Source organism: Prionailurus viverrinus, chromosome B1 (genome assembly GCF_022837055.1).
Source record: "Prionailurus viverrinus isolate Anna chromosome B1, UM_Priviv_1.0, whole genome shotgun sequence".
Classification (NCBI taxonomy): domain Eukaryota; kingdom Metazoa; phylum Chordata; class Mammalia; order Carnivora; family Felidae; genus Prionailurus; species Prionailurus viverrinus.
The window spans coordinates 191,004,194-191,027,374 of record NC_062564.1 but is presented as its reverse complement, the minus strand read 5'-3'; the positions used below and the strand labels follow the sequence as shown (position 1 = coordinate 191,027,374).

General features: G+C 37.8%; 1 non-coding gene across 1 annotated transcript; it reads right to left on the bottom strand.

The window, feature by feature from the left end:
• Positions 1-13,445: 13,445 nt before the first annotated feature.
• Positions 13,446-13,550, bottom strand: LOC125165070 (U6 spliceosomal RNA). The gene has a single exon (XR_007151958.1). It is a non-coding gene; the product is annotated as a U6 spliceosomal RNA (small nuclear RNA).
• Positions 13,551-23,181: the final 9,631 nt, after the last annotated feature.

Below are 23,181 nucleotides of genomic sequence, written 5' to 3'. Positions count from 1 at the left end.
TAGTAGGAGACTTCAACACCCTACTCACAGCAATGGACAGGTCATCTAATCAAAAAACCAACAAGGAAACAATGGTTTTGAATAACACACTGGACCAGATGGACTTAACATATATTCGGAACATTTCATCCTAAATCAGCAGAATATACATTCTTCTCCAGTGCACATGGAACGTTCTCCAGAATAGACCACATACTGGGACACAAATCAGCCCTAAGTAAGTACAAAAAGATCAAGATCATACTGTGCATGCTTTCAGACCACAACACTATGAAACTCAAAATCAACCACAAAAAAAAATTAGAAAGGTAACAAATACTTGGAGACTGAAGAACATCATACTAAAGAATGAATGGGCTAACCAAGCAGCTAAAGAGGAAATTAAAAAGTACATGGAAGTCAATGAAAGTAATAACACCACAACCCAAAACCTCTGGGACGCAGCAAAGGCAGTCATAAGAGGAAAGTATATAGCAATACAGGCCTTCCTAAAGAAGGAAGAAAGATCAGACACACAACCTAACCTTATGCCTTAAGGAGCTGGAAAAAGAACAGTAAATAAAACCCAAAACCAGAAGAAGACAGGAAATAATAAAAATTAGAACAGAAATTAATGCTATCGAAACCAAAAAAAAAAAAAAACAGTAGAACAGATCAATGAAACCAGTAGCTGGTTCTTTGAAAGAATTAACAAAATTGATAAACCACTAGCCAGTTTGATCAAGAAGAAAAAGGAAACGACCCAATTAAATAAATGAAGAATGAAAGAGGACATATCACAATTGCAGATATAAAAACAATAATAAGAGAATACTATGAGCAATTATATGCCAATAAAATGGGCAATCTGGAAGAAATGAACAAATTCCTAGAAACATATACACTACCAAAACTGAAACAGGAAGAACTAGAAAATTTGAACAGACCCATAATGAGTAAGGAAATAAAATTAGTAATAAAAAATCTCCCAAAAACCAAGAGTCCAGTCCAGGGTGAGATGGCTTTCCAGGGAAATTCTACCAAACACTTAAGGAAGAGTTAATACCTGTTCTTCGAAGGTAGTCCAAAAAGTAGAAATGGAAGGAAAACTTCCAAACTCTTTCTATGAAGCCAGCATTATCTTGATTCCAAAACCAGACAGAAATCCCACTAAAAAGAAGAACTATAGACCAATTTCCCTGATGAACATGGATGCAAAAATCCTCAACAAGATATTAGCCAACCAGATCCAACAATACATTAAAAAAATATTCACCATGACCAAGTAGGATTTATATCTGGGATGCAGGGCTGGTTCAATATCCACAAAACAATTAACATGATTCCTCACATCAATAAAAGAAAGGACAAGAACCATATGAATCTCTAAATAGATGCAGAGAAAGCATTTGACAAAATACAGCATCTTTTCTTGACAAAAACCTTCAAGAAAGTAGGGATAGAAGGATCATACCTCGAGATCATAAAAGCCATATATGAATGACCCAACGCTAATATCATCCTCAATGGGGAAAAACAGAGTTTTCCCCCTAAGGTCAGGAACAAGACAGGGATGTCTACTCTCACCACTGTTATTCAACATAGTATTGGAAGTCTTAGCCTCTGCAATCAGACAAAACAAAGACATGAAAGGCATACAAATCAGCCAGGAGGAAGTCAAATTTTCACTCTTCGCAGATGACATGATACTCTGTATGGAAAACCCAAAAGATTCCACCAAAAAACTGATAGAATTGATTCATGAATTCAGCAAAGTTGCAGGATATAAAATCAATGCACATAAATCAGTTGCATTCCTATACACCAACAATGAAGCAACAGAAAGAGAAATCAAGGAATTGATCCCATTTACAGTTGTGCAAAAACCATAAAATACCTAGGAATAAATCTAACCAAAGAGGTGAAAAATGTATACACTGAAAACTATAGAAATCATATGAAAGAAATTGAAGAAGACACAAAAAATGGGAAAAAGATTCCATGCTCTTGGATAGGAAGAACAAATATTGTTAAAATGTCGATACTGCCCAACCCAAAGCCACGTAAATATTCAATGCAATCCCTATCAAAATAACACGAGCATTCTTCACAGAGCTAGAACAAATAATCCTAAAATTTGTATGGAACCAGAAAAGACCCTGAATAGCCAAAGAGATCTTGAAAAAGAAAACCAAAGCAGGAGGCATCACAATCACAGACTTCAAGGTATACTACAAAGCTATAATCATCAAGACTGTGTGGTACTGGCACAAGAACAGACACTCAGATCAATGGAACAGAATAGAGAACCCAGAAATGGACACACAAATGTATGGCCAACTAATCTTTGACAAAGCAAGAAAGACTATCCAATGGAATAAAGACAATCGCTTCAGCAAGTGGTTCTGGAAAACCTGGACTGTTACATGCAGAAGAATGAACCTGGACCACTTTCTTACACCAGACACAAAAATGAACTCAAAATGGATGAAAGACCTAAATGTAAGACAGGAAGCCCTCAAATCCTTGAGGAGAAAGCAGGCAAAAACCTCTTTGATCTTGGCTGCAGCAACTTCTTACTCAACACGTCTCCAGAGGCAAGGGAAACAAAAGCAAAAATGAACTACTGGGACCTCATCAAAATACAAAAGTTCTGCACAGCAAAGGAAACAATCAGCAAAACTAACGGGCAACAGACATAATGGGAGAAGATATTTGCAAATGATATATCAGATGAAGGGTTAGTATTCAAAATCTATAAAGAACTTCTCAAACTCAACACCCAAAAAACAAGGAATCCAGTGAAGAAATGGGCAAAAGACATGAATAGACATTTCTCCAAAGAAGACATCCAGGTTGCCAACCGACACATGAAAAAATGCTCAACAACTCTCATCATCAGCAAAATACAAATCAAAACCACAATGAGATACCATCTTACACCTGTCAGAATGGCTAATATTAACAACTCAGACAACAACAGATGTTGGTGAGGATGTGCAGAAAGAGGATCTCTTTTGCATTGTTGGTGGGAATGCAAGCTAATGCAGCCACTCTGGAAAACAGTATGGAGGTTCCTCAAAAAATGAAAAATAGAACTACCCTATGGTCCAGCAATTGCACTACTAGGCATTTATCCACGGGATACAGGTGTGCTGTTTCGAAGGGACACATGCACCCCATGTTTGTAGCAGCACTGTCAACAATAGCCAAATTATGGAAAGAGCCTAAATGTCCATCAACTGATGAATAGATAAAGAAATTGTGGTTTATATAGACAAGGGAATACTACTTGGCAATGAGAAAGCATGCAATATGGCCTTTTGTAGCAATGTGGATGGAACTGGAGAGTGTTATGCTAAGTGAAATAAGTCATACAGAGAAAGACAGATACCATATGTTTTCACTTTTATGTGGATCCTGAGAAACTTAACAGAAGACCATGGGGGAGGGGAAGGAAAAAAAAAGTTAGAGAGGGAGGGAGCCAAACCATAAGAGACTCTTAAAAACTGAGAATAAACTGAGGGTTGATGGGGGGTGGGAGGTAGGGGAAAGTGGGTGATGAGCATTGAGGAGGGCACCTGTTGGGATGAGCACTGGGTGTTGTATGGAAACCAATTTGACATTAAATTTCATATTGAAAAAAACAATAACCAAAGTATGGAAAGAGCCCAAATGTCCATCGATGGATGAATGGATAAAGAAGATGTGATATATATATATATATATATATTTTTTTTCCAATGGAGTATTACTCGGCAATCAAAAAGAATGAAATCTTGCCATTTGCAACTACTTGCATGGAACTGGAGGGTATTACACTAAGTGAAATTAGTCAGTCTGAGAAAGACAAAAATCATATGACTTAACTCATATGAGGACTTTAAGAGAAAAAACAGATGAACATAAGGGAAGGGAAATAAAAATAATATAAAAACAGGGAGGGGGACAAAACAGAAGAGACTCATAAATATGGAGAACAAACTGAGGGTGGCTGGAGGGGTTGTGGGAAGGGGGATAGGCTAAATGGGTAAGGGACATTAAGGAATCTACTCCTGAAATCATTGTTGCACTATATGCTAACTAATTTGGATGTAAATTAAAAAAAAATAAGAGATTAAATTTAAAAAAAAAAGAAAAGAACAAGGGAGATTAGATGGTGGGCAGGAAAAAGGTCTACTAAATATCCATCACGCCTCCTCTCAACATTCTCAGGTAAGAGAGATCTATTTCTTAAAGACTTTAACCCATTTAAAATTTTCCCTTCTTAGCTTCTATCTTTCTTCATTTATAATTTATCAGCTATATAGCTAAGGATTGTAGAAAAGGCATACCCTAAGTAGTATTTATTAATTAGCATAATTCAGTATAAAAAACATCAAACTATTTGGAATAACTCTGTTCTTATGTCCTCTTTTGGAGGTTAATAACTAGTGAAATTAGTAAGGAGTAAGTACCTGTGTTACCTGAAACGATTTGATTGTTTTGTACTTCTGTCAGGCCAAATTCACCTCTATTATTTCAAAGATAAAGAAATATTGTTATTTGCCTTATTATGTATCAAGTCCTGTACATGTTACTTTTATAGATGGCGCCTTTCATCATTAGAAATACTTCTTTGGAGACAAAGAAACAGGCTCAGTTTGGTAAAATATTTTCACTCATTTATATAAAGAGTCTTTTCTCAATGTTAGGCCTGTGCCTGGTGTTGGAGATGCAGTGATCCCAAATACAGAGAGGTAAACAGAGTTAATTAATGCATCCACTGAAGAAATAATTAATTCTTAAAGGAGCCTCCATGCTAACATTGGACTAGCTCAAGGGGAAAATAAAAAGGTTCTGCCTTTATGAAGTGTGCGGCCAAGCAAGAAACACTTAACACAGTATGCAAAGTGCTATTCCAGAGGTGGGCACAGTTTATATCAGCAGCTCACATATGGAAGCAGAGATGAGAATGGGTAAGGAATGACATTTTAGTGACATCTTAAATGATGAGTAAATGTGTCTCAAGTGATCAAAAGATTCGGAAGTCATTACAACAGCTTACTAATATTTGGTTGACTCTAGTCCTTCGGGTTTATACGGGATGGTATTTCCCTTCTCAGTTGACCTCAGGCCCTGTGGAATGTGAGAGGAAGGGACACTTCTAGGTGAAAGTTGTCAGAGTCAACATGCTGGGACAACATCAAATGCTCCCATGCAATAGGATTGTGGCTTCTCATGGGAATGCAGGACTTCTCAACTACTGTTCATCAGAATAATAATTGCCTGGGATGTTAGTAATTAGTATTTTTGGCAAATGGTTCTGGGACCAAATAAATACCAAAATCATTGTGTTAAAGAGGTTAAATGTGTAACTTTACCACAGTGTTTCCTGGTACTCACAGTATGCTGGTAAGTCTTGTGAAGTTACAAAAGGAAGCACAAATACGTAGCATTCCTGATATTTGTTTTACCCATGTCACTAAATCCAATATTTTCCAGTCCTCACATTATTTGACTGTCCAAGGACATTTGATACTATTGCCCTCATTTACTAAGGTGTCTTGGTTTATTCATTCATCCAAATGTGTATTAATTATTCCAATAACTATTAGTTGACCATGTAGAATGTGCTCGGCTTTGTACTCATGGCTGAAGATAAAGCATGAGCAAAAACAAGCTCATTCTTTCATGGAGCTTGCATCTACTGGTGAAGGTGGAGTTTATATCAACAAAAGGATGCTTAATGAAGTTCAGGATAAGTAATCTTAATAGGAATGATCTTATAACCAAGGAGACTGATCTATCTAAAAGGGTGATGAGAAGGAGTTACTGAGGCTAAGAACATGGTGGGTGACAGGACAGAGGAAGAAGCATTTCGAAGGATCTGAAATGAAAGGGAAAAGATTAGAGCAAGATTGAGAAAATGATAGTATGTGTGGTGGGGCTCAAGCACAAAAGAAATAATTACTTGGCTGTAACCACAGGTCACGAAGACCTGATGTAGGTGTGTTCAGATTTGGGACTAAGCAGAGTGGTAACCCATTGAAGGAGTTTGGGGTTGTGGAGAAGAGGTGTTCTTTCTGGCCTTTATCACTGTTGCTCACCATACAAGTATATGCGAATAGGGGCTCTACATATAAAGGCTCACCATTTTGTTCCTGGAATCCACTCTAATGACTTAATATTCTACAGATTTTTATTGGCAGAATAAATTACATTAATACTTTCTACCTTAAGTCCTCTCCCATAGATTGTCCACAATTTGAAAAGCAATGTCCTGATTCACAGTTTTTCAAATTCCACAATTTAAAAACCAACATCCTTAGTGTTTTTCAAGCTTTAATGTGAATATGAATCATCTGAGAATCTTCTTAAACTGCAGTAAGTCCAGGGTGGGGCATAAGGTTCTTTGATCTAACGACTCTTGGGTGAGGCTGATGTTATAGTCCCTGGAATACACTTGAGTAGCAACGTCCTGTGCATTGATTCCACACCTGGATGTACAGAGCAGAGTGAATTCAGTGTATTTCCTTCTCTTTCAGTGGTTCTCTTTATTGACTGCCCATAAAAATCATCTGGAAACTTTTAAAAAATGCACTGTTTAGACCCCATCACTGGAAATTGGGAATCAATTGATCTAGAATAGGGTGTGAGCATTGAAAGACTGCAACAGTTCCCCTTGTAAGACTAATAATAAAGAGCCATGGTTGAGACTTAGTGTTTTATATGAAAGTCCACCTCTGGATTGCTTGGAGTTAAATCCAGCCACCTTGCCCTCTCCCCTCGCTGCCAGTCTCTCGCCAGCCCCTACTTACTTTGCTCATTAGCCTAGCTCCTGCACAGATGGTGCTTGTGGGCATGCTGATGAGTTCCATCACCATCAGGCTGCTCATTGCCTGAGGGTGCAGCAAATAAATCGTCTGTGCAGGTGTAACAGGGAAAGGAGAAATGTCTTCTCTTGTGATATATTCTATCAAAATCAAAATCACCTCAGCTGACTTGCAAGGAAGTATACTTTATCATATTAATATGAAAGACAGCAAATGACACCTACATATATTTACTTTTCTTTCTTCTTCTTACTTTTAAAAAAAAAAAAGCTTTCCAGATGTTCAGAAGCTCAGCATTTAATATCCCACCTTTGACCTTTGAGTCTTCTGCCATCTGCCACAGAGGGTGTTTCAGCAAACTAATGGGAAGAGGCATCTGATAACAGATTAACTCAGTTGCGGCACATTTTCATGACCCCATGTCAAGGTAAAAATTTCAGTACTACTAATTAATGAAATAAGTGTTCTCATATATCCCCCCCCCACAAATTCCCGGATAGCGGAATAAGCCTCTTGCCACTGTGTGAGATAGGATTACATCTCATCTCAGCATAGTCACTTAGGTTTTTGTGAAATGACACTTTTTCCCTCTTTCGCTGGTGCCAAGGATGGCTTACTTCTCGTTTGGAAGCATGACTACATTCGGCCTTTAAAGAACTAAGAAATTTCCAGAAAATGCAATGTCGGTAAGACTAATAAAATATTAATAATGAATGTTGAATATTAATATATTAATATTCATGTGTAAGTGAGCTTAATCAATCAATAGAAAAGTAATGAAAAAAATTCCCATTTTAGGGAAAAGAAAACAAAACCCTAAAAACTAGAAGAGTGTGGTGTCTTCCTATGATCCTTGCACTTGAACCTGTTTGCTTGGAGCACCTAATGTATTTTAAAAAGTCTCATTGACAGCTCATCATTAAAATTGTCTCATGTTATAACTTCTATTTATTTTTTTAAATGTTTATTTATTTTGAAAGATGGGGAGAGACAGAGAGAAAGAAGAAGGAGAGACAGAGACAGAGACAGACAGAGAGAGGATCCCAAGTAGGTTCTGGCTGTAAGGGTCAGAGCACAAGGCATGGCTCAGTCTCATGAACCATGAAATCATGACCTGAGCCAAAATCAAGAGCTGGACACTTAACAGACTGAGCCACATACCCCATCACTTCTATTTTTTAATCTTTTGGATGAAGTGCCCCTCCTTTTAGGCTGGGAAGTTTTTAAATTCTTCCTTCTTCCTTTCTTTTCCCCTCTGATTATTCATTCTGAGCAAACAGATCTCACCAGGCTTATTATTTGCTCTTCAATCAGCACATGGATTCTTTTCACTTTCACTTGGATGCTAATACAATTCACATCTCCCACATTCAACCTGAGGACAAGTACAATTGCAAATTTTGTTTCTGGATGTAAGAGGAATTTAACCAGTGCAAGGACAGTCAGTGATGGTGTGTACTAATCAATCTCTTGCCAATTGGATGCAAAAAGAATAATTTATGAAATCATAAGCGATTCTTTTGTGATTTGGAAAGTAGTTTCCTGATAATTGAGTGGGGGTGAAAGTAAAATTTTCAGGTGGGCCTAGGAATAGGATCTCTCAGTTCAGGACTATCACAGAGATGTAAATGCCTTTTTCATGAGTCTCAAGCCTTATTCTGTTTCAAAGCTTTGACTCTGAGCTACAGACTGGTGGTTCCCCAGTAGGAATGCCTCCTAGACACGAGTGTTGGCTAATATTCTTAGTTTCCAGCTCAATAGCTATTTTGAGTATTTTTAGTGTGACTTGTGCAACTAACTAGTAAATTAGGTGTTGAATGAAGCATTGTTGAGAGCTTATCAATTAATGGTTATCAACATAATGCATGACACTAATCATTCATCTAATACTCATAACGACAGGAGGACACTAATGAAATTCTTCCTAGATTTTCAAAATATCTATTTACCTCTCTGCAAAAAGTCTGAAGGAATGTCCTTAGGAAGGACAATTCTCCCTTCTTGTAAACTCTCCCTGAAGACATTATCCTCCTGAAATGGTTTCTAATCCTCTGAATCTCTTTGTAGTGTCCTTTCATCAGCTTGGAGTTTGCTTATTTGTACTAACATATCTTTATACATATAGTTTGAATTAGAGTAAGACTTTGAATCTGGATTTGAAGCTTATTGAATGTGTGTAACTTTGGGCAAGTTTTTTCTTTAATTGTACTTCAGTAAAATGGAAATAAGAAAATATTTTAACTCATAATGCCATAATATTGTTTTAATTATTAAATGGTATGAAGTATAGTAGATACATTGCCTTGTACACTTAATAATAATCATCTGTGATTATCATTATCATTACCATACTGTGTGTGGCTGTTTTAATGTTTTAACAAGCCAGTATTATTTTGAGACATATAAATGTAGCAACTTAGGGGCACCTGGGTGGCTCAGTCGGTTAAGTGTCTGACTCTTGATTTCAGCTCAGTTTGATCTCATGGTTCGTGAGATCAAGCCCAGTGTTGGGATCCATGCTGAAAGCCTGGAGCCACTTGGGATTCTCTCTCTCCCTCTCTCTCTGTCTGTCTCCCCCCTCTCCCAAAATAGATAAAGAAACTTCAAAAAAAAAGACTGTAGCAATTTAAAATAGTAAGCAAGTAGATTTATTTATATGAAGGGAGATTTCTTCACATGTACAGGTACTAAATGTTTAAACTGTGTTTATCAAAAATGAAAGAAACTGATATATCAATTGATCAATGAATGAATACATAAACATAATGAGAAAAATGTTAACGTGCTTATCATTACATGCCAAATTTATATCGATTTTCTTGTTCTGAATATCAGGAACTTCCAATCTTTTCTCAGCTATCTAAGTTCTTTAGGATTCAGATAAACATGATATATGTTAGGAAAGAAAAATCTCATTGTTAGAAAACTCATTGTATTAAAAAAAAAAAGAGGTATCTCAGTTTTATAGCATTCATGTCAGGATTAGAATACCTGCACCAGAAGCAGGCACACATTTTTCAAATGTCCTGCTTCATAGATGAAAAGTCTGCAAAGTAATGGCCTCTTTTACCCCCATTCTTCATTCTCCTGATAGGTAAGGTCCTGTAACCTGCTGACACTTGCCTGATTCCCTTCGGTAGTATTTCAAATTTACCAGCTATCATTAATCAATAGGTACCCCCGGTTAAGTGTTCCAAATTATAATGATGGGGAATTCATATTCTTTTAGGACATACCAGATTGGGGATTCATAATACCAGAATGTGCCTGACCCAGGCTCTACACAGGTCACAAAATCTGAGCTTCTTCTATGTTCTGAGTGTCCTACAGAGGGCAATTCTTATGCTCTTAGAGTCCTTGTAATTACTGAGTTGATTCACACCTTTCATTCTCTTCAATTCTAGTTCTCTTCTTTGAGAGATGTCATTGTCATGAACAACAAGACAGCCCATGGCAAAGGCACCATTGCCCCTACCAAAGCTGCCAATACCTAACACCACAAGTTTTGCATCCCTGTGAATGCAACACTGCTGGTTGTACCTTGCATCTCCAAGGTATGGCTAAGAATGTTGAAACAACATTCTCTATTATAAACCTCTGTAAACGGATTGGCTCAGAGGTCAGTCTGAATGCTGGTTATTCCACAGTTCTAAGAACCCCTGTCTAATTGTGACGCACAATTTTTAGAACTTTTCTATTTCTTGACTTTCTCTCACTTAAGAATAAATTACTTGTGGGCAGCTTCTTAATTGCTCCTATAATAGTTTCCTAACTTTCACCTTCACTACCACCAATCCCAGCCAACTGGCATACCAGACATTTCTGATTATCAGGGAACATCTAACTGACATTCATTATAGATGTTCCTAAAATTAAGCCACAGTCACACAAATTAGAAGTATCCAAAAGCCCAGCTATCAGTACAATCTTAAACTCCATCAGTGTAATTTGAGTTATAAAATGCACAGACATGAGTGGTGTGGTTATTTATTCATTCTGGTGTGGTGTACCAGAAAGAACATTGAAGTGAAAATCAAGAAATGGATTAGGGCTTGTTGGTCCCTGAATGAGCTTTATAAGCTATAAGCTTGGGCAAGTCTCAAAATTCCTAGCTCATATGAAAAATTAGGGCGTTGAACTCAAAATCTCTAAGGTTTCTTCCAAGGTTCCTTTCAGACCCAAATGAAAACACTTTAGTGGAACCTGTTTTGAGAATCAACAGAGAGAAGGTGCTTGACAATAGAACTTGGGCTCTGTCATTTAATACTGGAGCGCCAGTTTGCACAATCTGCGTTAGCATACCCAGAAGAGGAAGCCCATCAGGCAGATGTTGTACGGCACACTTTCAGATTTTTGTTTCAAAGCTTGTAGGAGGAAACAGGCTTTAACATTGCTTTCAAGTTATATTTATATCTATTCAGGAGAAAATAGGTCTTCAAAAGAATACTCAAGTCTGAACTGTCACAATGCAATTTAGGAAAGATTGCAAGTAAAATAGTTCAAGAATACAATATAAAGTAGAGAGTCAAATTCAGAGAAGAAAAGAGACATTTACAAGTTTAGCAAGAACACTCGGCCACTATTTATTCAAGGAATATAAATCTTTTGAGAAAACTCCCACTGAGAATCAAATTATATAAGGAGAAAGAAGGAGAATATATGAGTTATTTAAGGCAGTGTTACAAAGGTAAAAGCAAATGGCAGTACAAAATGGTGGTGTTGGTAATGGTATTATGTAGGTTATGTAATTTTTTTTCTAGCCTCTACTACTAGATTTGAAAGTAAAAGTGTAATTACAATTCGAGTTGAAGAATGAGAAAATTTCCTACCTGGAAAAAAGATTAATCTCTCTTTAATTGACTCTTTGATCAGAATAAAGATTTATAAGAAGAAAATGCAATATGCCTCTGATAAGGAATTAGGAATGATGAATGGGGGAGTCATTAGCATTATGGGGATTCCAGGAAAGCATATGCTTCATGATGAAGTAAACTTTATTGGAACAAGTTAATTGAAGAAGTGAACTTGTTGGCTAGATTTGAATTTATTTGCAAAGTACTTCTTAAACTTTACAGTAACAAAATCCCAGTTCTCACGTTGTTACAACAGCAATTTAGAACAAGTTCATCTTGTCTTCATTAGGTACTTGACAAAAGCTCAGGGTAGCCTGTAACGCTCCGTAAAAGCAGGGAGAATTTTGTTTATATTTTCCATAAAGGTCTCAGCCCACTATGAATGCTAAGTGGATGCTAAATCCTAGTCATGAAAATGCCTCTCTAATGAGTACTAAAGAATTCCCAGAGTAAGATAATGTCTTTGTAACCAGTGTCAAAAATCAACCTTTCTTGCTTTTGCAACAGAATTGTTCTCAGAAGCTCTCTGCCCATCATCTTTTATCATCCACAGACCAGGTATTCAGTAAATGTGGATTAAATTAATTAGAGACTTTTGTTGAAATTAGATGGTCCAGCAAAGAGAAGTCTTAGTAGAACTCAGATTTCCAGCTCTATATTAGCACAATGAAAAGTGTGTGTGTGTGTGTGTGTGTGTGTGTGTGTGTGTGTGTTTAATGTTATGGCAAAATAATAGTAAAATTCCAGCTTCAGATTCATGGACACTCATTACAATCATTCCCCTGCACACAGTCTCAACTCGCACCCCCCCCCCCCCTGCACATTTTTGTTTCTTTATTCTACTCAATTTACAATGCTAGCCCTGGTTAAATTTTACCTTGCATCTTCGCCAACACAGCTAAATATGATTGGAGACTAGAAGCTATGCTGGCTGGTCTCATTTTAAATTCATGATCACTAACATCAAGTGGGCCCTAATACTTCCCAGTGATCAGAGCACATTTTCCTGGTCTAATGGTTTCCCCTCTCTCCTAGAAAACTATATCATACTTTGTTTTCTCTCCGCAAGCACCCCACATAATGGTTCCCAATCTTATTTTCTGCTGATGATCTTGTGTGCTGTTTCACTTAGAAAATTAACAAGAGTCTCACCATTACATGTCCTCACAAAGTGGCATCGGTTCAACATATTCTGCCATCTCTCCTAACACCGGTGGTAAAAATTTCCCCTCAAGGACATTGCTCTGGCATTTCTCTCTCAATCCTGCAACATTTTTTTCTCTCTCTATTGCATCATTCTTATCAGCATACAGAGATACTGTTACTTGTCCCATCTTAGAAAACAAAAACAAAACAATACAAAAGTCTCTCTACTTCTCTTCATCCTGCTCATCCAGCTGTACTCCCTCTTTCTCTTTGCCTTATAACAGCAAACCTCCTTGAAAGAACTGTCTATGCTTACGTCTCTAACTCCTCTTCTCCATTTTCCTTTGAACCAAGTCCAAAGAGGTTTTTGCCTCTACCACTCCTTGGAGCTACTTTGTAGAGGTCACTATGACTTTCATGTTGTGAAGTCCACTGATCAATTTAGTCCTCCTCTGACTTGACCTGCCAGCATCACTTGACTGTCACCCCATCCTTCATCTTTATTTACTTTCTTCCTTTGCCCTGACTCTCATCAAGTCACTTCTATCTCATGGGCCTTTCTTCCTCAATCTTCTTTCCTGGTTTATTCTCTTCCTTCCAGTCGCTTAAAGTAGGAGTGTCCCAGGGCATAATCTCTAGGACTCTTTCTTGGTAGTCACTGATGACTATCAAATATCAGTCTCTGTCATCCTTAAAAAGGGGACATACTAATCTTCTCTATTTCATTCCAGTTTTAGTGTACGTACTGCCAAAGTGAGTGATCAAATGTCTGTCTCTGGAATGACAATCTTACCTAACTCCAGACTCATACACAGAACTGCCCACTTGATGTCTATATATGTGTCTAATTGGCATTTCAAACTTAACATCCCACAAACCAAATTCTTAATTTCTGTCACTTCTGCTCACTGCCAAATCTGCTTGTTTAGTTTCCTGAACAAAAATTTTGGAATCATTCTTGACTGCTCTATTTATCTTGCACTGTACAGTTAATCCATTAACAAAATGTGTTATCTCTACCTTAGAAACATATCCAGAATATGACTCCTTCTTTTCACTTTCATATTTAACTTCCCTGGTCTAAGTGCTTTACTCTTATGTCAGGATTATTTATCCAGCCTCCTAACTAATTCATCTAGTTTTACTTTTATCTGCCCTATATTCTTAATACAGCAAGAAGAGTGACCCTCTTAAAATTTAAGTCAGATCATGACTCCAATAATAAACCTGTAATAAATACTGTTATGGATATCTATTACTGCATAACAAATTAAAGTATCATGGTTTTTAACAATGTTTTTTTTATTATCTCTCCTGAATCTCTGTGTTGACTGGTCTTAGCTGAGTGGCTCTGATTGGGTTTTTTATGCAAGTGCTGAATGCTAACAGATAGTGACTGGGGATGAAGTCATCTGAAAGCTTGATGGGCTGGATGTTCAAGGTAACTCATTCACCTGGCTGGCAGTAGATGCTGGCAGTTGACTGGGAGCTCAGCTAGCTGTCAATCAGATTGCCTGTCATGGTTTCTCCACATGTGTTGGGCTTCTCAGAGTGTGATGCCCTCCAAGAATTAGTATTCCAAATAACAGGAAGCAGAGGCTGCCAGTCTGTAAAGACCTGAGCCCAGAAACTGGCATAGAGCCACTTTTGTTGTGTTCTGTTAGTCAAAGCAGTTATAAATCCCACCCAGTTTCAAAGGAAGGGACCTACTCCCTACCTCCGTGGAAGGCACATCAAAGATTTGGAGATGATTCTTAATCTGTTCCAGTGCCCATTTCATTTACTGTAAAAGGAAATATTCTTATGGTGGTCTTCAAATAGCTACTTAATGAAAACTCTGGTTACTTCTCTCATCTCATGATCTCCTCTTCTGCTAACTTCCCATTTTTCCACTAGGCTTCAGCTACGCTCACCTCCTGGCTATTCCTCAAAGTTTTAATGTTTGCAATTTTCTTTTTTCATATCCTTCGGGTATTTATATAGCCACATGGCTGATCCTTCTTTTAATCTCTGTTCATGTGTAACCTTCTCAGTGAGGTCTTCCCTGACAACCCTCTTTATATATACATTTATTTGTTGTCTGTCTGTCATCACTAGAAAGTAAGATCCAAAGGATAAGGATTTTTTCTGTTTTATTTACTGCTGCATCTGTTGTGTCTAGAATAGTTCTTGGAACATTGAGGAAGCTCAATGATTATTTTGAATGAGGGAACATATGCCATATTAATTTAATTCCTCCTAGTAGTTTTATTGCATTCAATCACAGTAATTTAGGATTTTGCCTACTTGAGTCACTTTGACTTCATTAAAGAACTGTTCATGGAAGGGATGCTCATCCTCCAACTGCTTGATCACACTCAGCGAACAACTCTTGTTATTTGGCATTTATAAGACTGACTTGTTCTGGGGTTTCTATTTACTCAGTTAAACATCCGACTTCGGCTCAGGTCATGATCTCACAGATCGTGAGTTCGAGCCCTGTATTGGACTCTTTGCTGACAGCTCAGAGCCTGGAGCCTGCTTTGGATTCTGTCTCCATTTCTCTCTGTTCCTCCCCCATCCTCTCAAATATAAACATTTAAAAAAACTTAAAAAAGAAGATTGGCTTATTCTGAAATATTGACAATGATAAAATGAAATCTCATTAAAGAGCAAACATTGTAGTAAAAGATCAAAAATTCACTCTCCAATACCACCTTGGAATTTGAAAAATCCAAATAGTTGAAATGCTTGTGTGTGGTATTTTAAGGTCTACAAGCTTATTACAAGGATTTATATATACATAGATTTAAGTCAGGCTAATTCGGGCTAAATGTTATCAGCTCAGAAGCCATCCACTGAAGACTTTCAGTTTCTCTTGATCTTTCAGTCAATCCAGACTTTTTCTGTCCATCCAGTAATATTCCCTCCAGCATACAAATCAGGGCCTTAATAGGTGAGCACTCACTTTAAGCCTTAATTTGTAAGGCCTTCCTAAGATTTCTCACAAGCTCAGCCTGATGTAAAACTGCAAGATATAAAGAAATTATTGAATTTCCATGGACAAGGGTCATTATTAAAAATTGTTAATTCCCCAGTTAATTAATTCAAATTCTATTGTGGTTGTTGCTAATCATTTTTCAAAGCTATGCTGTCAATACATCATTGTTTAGAGCACGCTCATAGTTAACTTACTGATGGTGTAGCTAGAATATGGAACTCAAAGTGAAGTTTTCCAAAGGGACTTTTGCCTGAATGAAATTTGACCCTCGATGAGATTTCAGCACTACATATCAAAGGAATTAAAGAGGAAGCTTCTAGTAAAAATATGTTATTGAAGACAGAGTCATTGGGCCCTTAGCAACAGGGGCAGCTGAACCCAGGAAATGCATCCTACATTTTTATCTGTGGATCAGCATAGAACAGCAACCCCTGCTCCAATTGTGAAAGGTTACACCATTGCGGAGGCAGAGTGCAAGTTCCGCAGGAAAAAAGGGTGACCCTGCAAAGAATGTCATTCAAAATTGGTTTGAAGGATGCCCAGAAACCATCTAGTGGGTCAAGTCTCCTGATATCAGGAGATGATTATTCACCTGGCAGCAAATTTCAAGAACTATTTCATATTCTGTAGGTCAATAAGCTTCAGAATCCTGCATTGATTACAATAATTACAATTTTGTTAACCTTTATCGAGGACTTACTCTGTGCCAGAGCAATCACTGAATACAGGTATTATGTCACTGATCCAAAAACAACATCAGGCGCTTTAACTTTTCCTTCTGACACATATTAACCTACCCATATCAGTCCGTCCTCACTACAAGCACCAGGCAGCATTGTTTTTCGCCTAGAGTATTTCAGTAGTTTCCAGGTGGCTTTCCCTGCCTCTGTTCTCATAGCTTAATTACTTCTCCATACAAGACAGACATGGTCACAATCTGTTGTGGCCCCTGCCTATCAGATTAGCTTAATTTCATACTACTCTCCCCCTCAGTTTCTTTATTCTATTTGTATCAGTCTTTTGGTAGTTCCTTGAATGTGCTTTTCCTTGTTGGGACTCATAGACACTTTCATCTAGCAAGCATAATTTTCAACTTATTCTCACCCCTGTTACCTAGCATGGTCCTATTTTTCGTTTCTCCAAGTCCCAATCTTCTTGTTAGGCACTTCCTTAAATTATATCTCTTTTTCATAGCACTTACTGTAATTGAATGTAAAAAGTCCATTTTGTAGTTTTGTTTTGTTTTGTTTTGTTTCATCTCGTATCCACTAGAATGTAAGTTTCATGAGGGCAGGAGCCACATCCTTTTGTGAATTTCTTATATCCTTAGTAAATAAAGAGCTACATGCCAGGCACTAGTGCTAGATATAAGTGACAGAAATAATGGACTTTTATGCCCATATTATTAGGAGAAATTGATATTTTGAAAGAGAAGCCTCACTTTCACAAAGAAGATATAACATATAAAAAATGGATGAAAGAGAATGCTTGGGAAGCACACCTCCTTAACATTATTGTCAATATTAGTTCATAATGATGCCCTTAAAAGAGGGTGACTGTGGAAACCAAGAGTCATTCCACATGTATATGTAAGTTCAATATCAGTTCACTTTAAAAGGAGAACTGTTTCTTCTTCTCTAATTAGATAGATATATAGACAGATAGATAGATGATAGATAGATAGGACAAAGATTAATGATTGTCCATACCAACTAGACTTTTTTGATGCCTTTGGCTGTGTCACTTGCTTAATATTTTCCTTAATATGTTTTCTTTCCTCAGCTGAATGTACTACTCTCCTCTGTTTTTCTTGGACTTGCTTCCCTGACCTACCATTCTCAGTTTCTTCTCTAACGTTGTGGGCTTTCCATGTTTTGTCCATAGTCTTTTTTTTTTAACATATTTTCTACTCATTTTATCCAACATTCTACATTGACTGGACTTTAATCACTAAAAAGTTAGAGCTAAAATAATTATAGTTTGTTCTTTCTTTTAAGTCAGCATCTCCTCAGATTCATCACATCCTATTCAAAGCATCTGTAAATGTTCATTGGGTTGGCAACTTGGAATAAAATGGAGAAGATCTGTGCCCTCACTGATTTATAAAAGAGCACAAGAAATATTGCAATCCAATAAATATAAATATCTAATAAAAAGTAATAGATCATGATTATGAAGAGAAATGCATAATATGTTATGAGGAAGGAAAACCCAGGAGACATAAATTTAACTGGGGTCAAAGATAACCTTCATGATAAAGACGATTTTCAGCTCATTACTGAAGGCAGATACTCTTTAGGCATGCCAAGAACATGAAAAAGAGAAATCTGGCCCAAGGACTACAAAAGGGATGTCTGAGGATGAACAGGAGTTGTTGGGCTAGGAAGACAAATCCTAAAAGGCCTTTGGTTCACAAAATCTCCAGTCATCAGTTAATTAAACTGGAACATCTGAGATGGCACATAAGGGAGGCAGGATACTTTATGACTAGGAGAGAGGTATGACCCTTTAGGAGTTATGAGATCTCCATGGTCCTAAAGGAAATGTGGAGCTCTGAATGTGGACAAATCTAGTGCCCTTGAGGTGGCAGGAACTCTGATGGGGATAACAGGTGGGGACCTGAATGGACCAGGTACTAATTGCCACAGCCTGTTGGGAAGTTTTTTGTAGTCCAGCTTGACATTGAAAGGTTGAGACTACTAAAAGAATTGTTGAGGTATATTCTAGGAAAAAATCCACTATGATAGTGATTGGTGAGCTACACCATGAGCCATATTCAGCCCATTGTCTATTTTTTAACACATAGTCTTAGTGAACACAACCACACTCCTTTGAGTTATCTATAGCTGCTTTCATGCTATAGTAGAAGATTTGAATTGTTGCAACAGATACAGTATGGCACACAAAGCTTAAAATACTGTCTGTTTCTGGGGTGCTTGGGTGGCTCAGTTGGTTAAGCATCCGACCTTGGCCCAGGTCATGATCCCTTGCTTTGTGGGTTCAAGCCCTGTGTCAGTCTCTGTGCTGACAGCTCGGAGCCTGGAGTGTGCTTCAGATTCTGTGTCTCCCTCTCTCTCTGCCCCTCCCCTGCTTGCACTCTGTCTCCCAAAAGTAAATAAATATTTTTTTAAAAATACTGTTTCCTTTCAAAAGAAATTTCTGAGCACTGCTCTCATCCTTACTTCCTGTTCCTTCTGTCTGGGTTGTCCTTTATGTCATCTTTTTGACCAATAAGACTCCAAATCATCCTTCATGACACAGCCCAAGTGTCACCTTGACTGATACATTTACCTCCCCCACACCCTAGAGTTGATTACTCCTATTATTTATTGCAATGCACTTACCACACAGTATTACAATTATTATATATTTCTGCCTCCAGAAATAATAGGCTCTGAGTATTTTTAGACCAAACCCTTCTATATATGTCATATATAGTGTATCCAGTAAATAACTGGGCACAAGAAATATTTGACTAAGTAAGGGAAAGCATCAATTTTAAATAGTTCAGAGGTCCTTCACTTGAAATATGTATTTCTCCTCCTTTGATATGTCGGAGTTGAAGTATAAGTTAACATTCTACTGCACTCCTGGGTCTTTTGCAAAATGTTTTCTAACAGTTTGTTTCAGAGAGCTTGAGCGTCAACGGACTCAATTAACCCAAATGACCAGGGCGATTTTCAAGTAAAAGATTTGTTTTTGTTATTCTGTGAACTAAGTCATTTGGATACTCTTGAATTTCCATAACATACTGATATATTCGCTAATGTAATCCAGCAGTCCCTCTCTAGACATGCAATTAGAGTCCACTCCCATCTCAGCCACCATATATCAGAAACTTATTGGCCCTGAAGGTCATCAGAATTTAGCTTCAACAGAATACAGAGAAAGCAGATGTCTCTTTGTAGAGAATTACCCAAATAAATTTGTCTGAACAACAAATTGACAGAAAGCATTGTGATAATTCACAAATAGTACTCAGTTAGAAGGTGGTTTTCAAGATAACTATTTTTAGAAAAGGATTTTAACCATAAGTGTTCATTAAATTTTCTATTGATTTCAAATAGCAAATTAGTTGGAACTGATATTCATTGATCAGTGTGTGCCAACATCATCAGAATATACTTACCACATTTCCATATTTGGCATAACATAATTTTTCTGCTTAGCCTCAATGAGACACTAGGGATTTCTCATAATAATTGTAGAAAAGTACTAAAAGAGATAGTCCCCACAGATTTTCCAAAGAAAGGCTATGTCTCCCTAGGTGACAATAGAAACTCTCTTGACAGCGACCTTACAGTGTTAAGTCAAGGACCAAGAAAATGATCAGAAGTTCCTTTGAGGCCATAAATTCTGAATAATGAAACCAGTTATGTTTTCCTTGAAATGTTTATCATAAATTTTGTGAAATAAAAAAGTAAAAATATTGGTCAAAAGAGATAAGTGAAATAGCCTGGGGGTGGATTCTTTCCAAAAGTTCATGTAGCATGAATATAATAATTCACACATCTTTCAGATGAGTGGTATTGTTTATGTACCCATTTCTCCTCACTCTAGAAACAGATAACCAGAAGCAGGGTCTTGGCCTCAATGCTGGTTATGTTCCTTGTCTAGATTTTTGTCTTCATATCACTAGATTTTCCCAGTTAGCTATGGGGTCTTTTAGATGCTTTACCCAGACAGAGACTGATCAGGACAGATTGAGAACTTGTTATTTTCATCACAATCTCTTCTTTCCTGCTCTGGCTCTTCTTGCTCTGTTTCTTCTGCCCTCTGTACCTCTAAACTAAACTTCTTTAGTGGGCTGCCCTGTGAAACTCCTCTCAGGAAAACAGTTCTTCCTTGATTACCAACCTTAAAAAGAAATTTTAGATGTAAAGGACTCCACCCTTAGTGGGATCGTCTCAATGACTTCATTGATGGCATATATCTGCCCTACTGGTGATCACACTGACTGCCTTGTTTGCCCCACCCAAGTTGGATACTGCTCTGGTCTATCTTCCCATCAACTACCACATCTATCCTTTTTGACTTTTAATATACGACATACTTAATATTTTCCCTTAGTTGGCACGATCATTCTATGAGGTACAGGTGATTAGCTCCATTTACCCATGCAGAAACCAAGGCTCAGAGAAGTTAAATGACATGTCTAAAGCCATCAGAAAATAATTAGTTGCCAAAGTTAGCATCCAAACTCAGGCATAATTTGAAAACATCAAAGAGCTACAACATCAGAAACAAATTTCATATGAAAGCCTGGGTTTCCAGCTTTCATTGAATTATCAGAAGTGCATTTCATCTCATGAACTTGTAACAGCCAATTAACCAAACAGAGAGTGCTTGTGGTATCCTTTTATGGTGACCAGGTCTATGACCGTTAGCTTGAGGTTATAGAGAATTTCCATAAGGCATAGACAAGCTTCCCGTGTGAAGCTTAGAATAGTTTTGAGAATAAACAGTGGTATAAGTAACATTTGAAAATCTTGTATAAAAATGTAATCAGGTGGGGCACCTGGGTGGCTCAATCGGTTACACTTCCGACTTCACTTCAGGTCATGATCTCATGGTTCATGAGTTTGAGCCCCTCTTGGGGCCCTGTGCTGACAGCTCAGAGCCTGAAGCCTGTTTCAGATTCTGTGTCTCCCTCTTTCTCTGCCCCTTCCCCGCTTATGCTCTGTGTCTCTCTCTGTCTCTCTGTCTCTGTCTCTCTCAAAAAATAAATAAATAAATAAACATTTAAAAATGTAATCATGTGCTAAAATATTTGGAAGGAAAAAATAAGTGACTATCAACAATGAGTGGAAGAGGAAATGAACACTAGCCTGAGTATCAGTGAAACTCACAAGAATGAGGTAACCGAAGGGAGGCCTGTCAGTCTGGGTATTAGGAGGTGTTAATCTGGTAGATTAATCTGGGTTCCCTTGGAAGCAGATACTGAGACAAGGAGTTGACTTCAGCAGGTTTACAGAGAAATGGGCAGGTGAAACAGAGAAAGGAAGAGAGTCAGGTAAAGTAAAAACAAACAAACAAAAAAGGTGATAAACCACTCTATAGTGGCAGAATAGAAAGTTCCTGCCATGGATAGCTGGGGCTTAATCATAATGGGAATTGTGACAAACCATGTATGGCGTGCCGCACGGTTACCCGAAGTGAAGGATAAAGAAGTTGAAATATTTATTCCTAAAATCCTCATCTGCTATTAGCTATGGGCTACCCCCAAAAAGTATTAACTCTTTGACTCCGCTGGTGGCCCTTGCACAGTTGGAATTGCTGTCTGAGACTGAAAAAAACCAATGTTCTTGAGTAGCGAGTTCCAGATGTTAAAAACATTAGCCTCTAGTGGTGGAGATGAGTGCTGTGAGGGTGTGGGAGTGTCGCTGAGGGAGTCAGCAGTAGAAAGGGCCAAGAGACAAAGATTTTGGAAAAGAGAAGAGGAAAAGAAAGGAATTTTCATATGACACATGCATAAGTACGCACATGGAGGTGAAGCTGCTCCAAATAGCCACTCCACTGTCATTTTACAATATGTAAACCACTTTCACATATGAAATACAACTAGAGAGGTTTATATGGGACGATGGGAAAACTAATGGGGCTAAATCTCAGGAGGTAACCTGAAGGGTAATGAGAATCGAAGTAGAATAGATCTGTGTTCTAGATGCCCTGAAAGGCAGGCCAAAACATTTGCCTTTCTCACAACAGAGAAAAGGGGGTACTGGTGGATCTGAATATGTAAGTGCTGTGATAAACGTTACATTTTAGAATGGCGTCTGACAAGCAGGCAACCATTGACTCATTTGTTGCTGGAGGTGTTTATTGATCATCCTTTATATGCCAGATGCTAAGGAAGAAGAAGGATAAAACTAAATAAGATGTATTTGTTGACACATAACAGTAATACTGTTGGGATAAATGCAAAAAAAAAAAAACCAAAGAGGCAAGTATGATGCAAATAAGGGGGTGGGGGGATGGATTGGTGGCAGGAGAAACTGGTGTTCAGAACATAGATAGAAAGTATTTCCCATCCCAGTGTGAGTCCTGTGCCTTTCTCAATTAAGAAAGTATCTCTAGGAAGGCGAGAAAAGGAGGGAAGGAGTGGCAGGAATTGCTAGTTGCTCATGCTAGCAGCCTTGCTAAAACGGTCCCTATTTGTTTGGGATCGCACTGTGTCCAGCCCAGAGAGGAAAGGGCAGTCAAAACCATTCCAATCCCTTTGCCGATACGTCCAGGCTCCCTTGAAACTAGAGGAGGCTGTATGAGCTAGTTATGTCCAAGAAGATATTTGCAGAAATGTAATAGGGGAGAGTGTAGTTTTCTGCGGTAAAAGTAAAGATGTTTTGTTCTTATGTTCTAAATCTTAAATGGAAAATAACCCTGAAACCTGATTCTTTGAGCTGTTCTT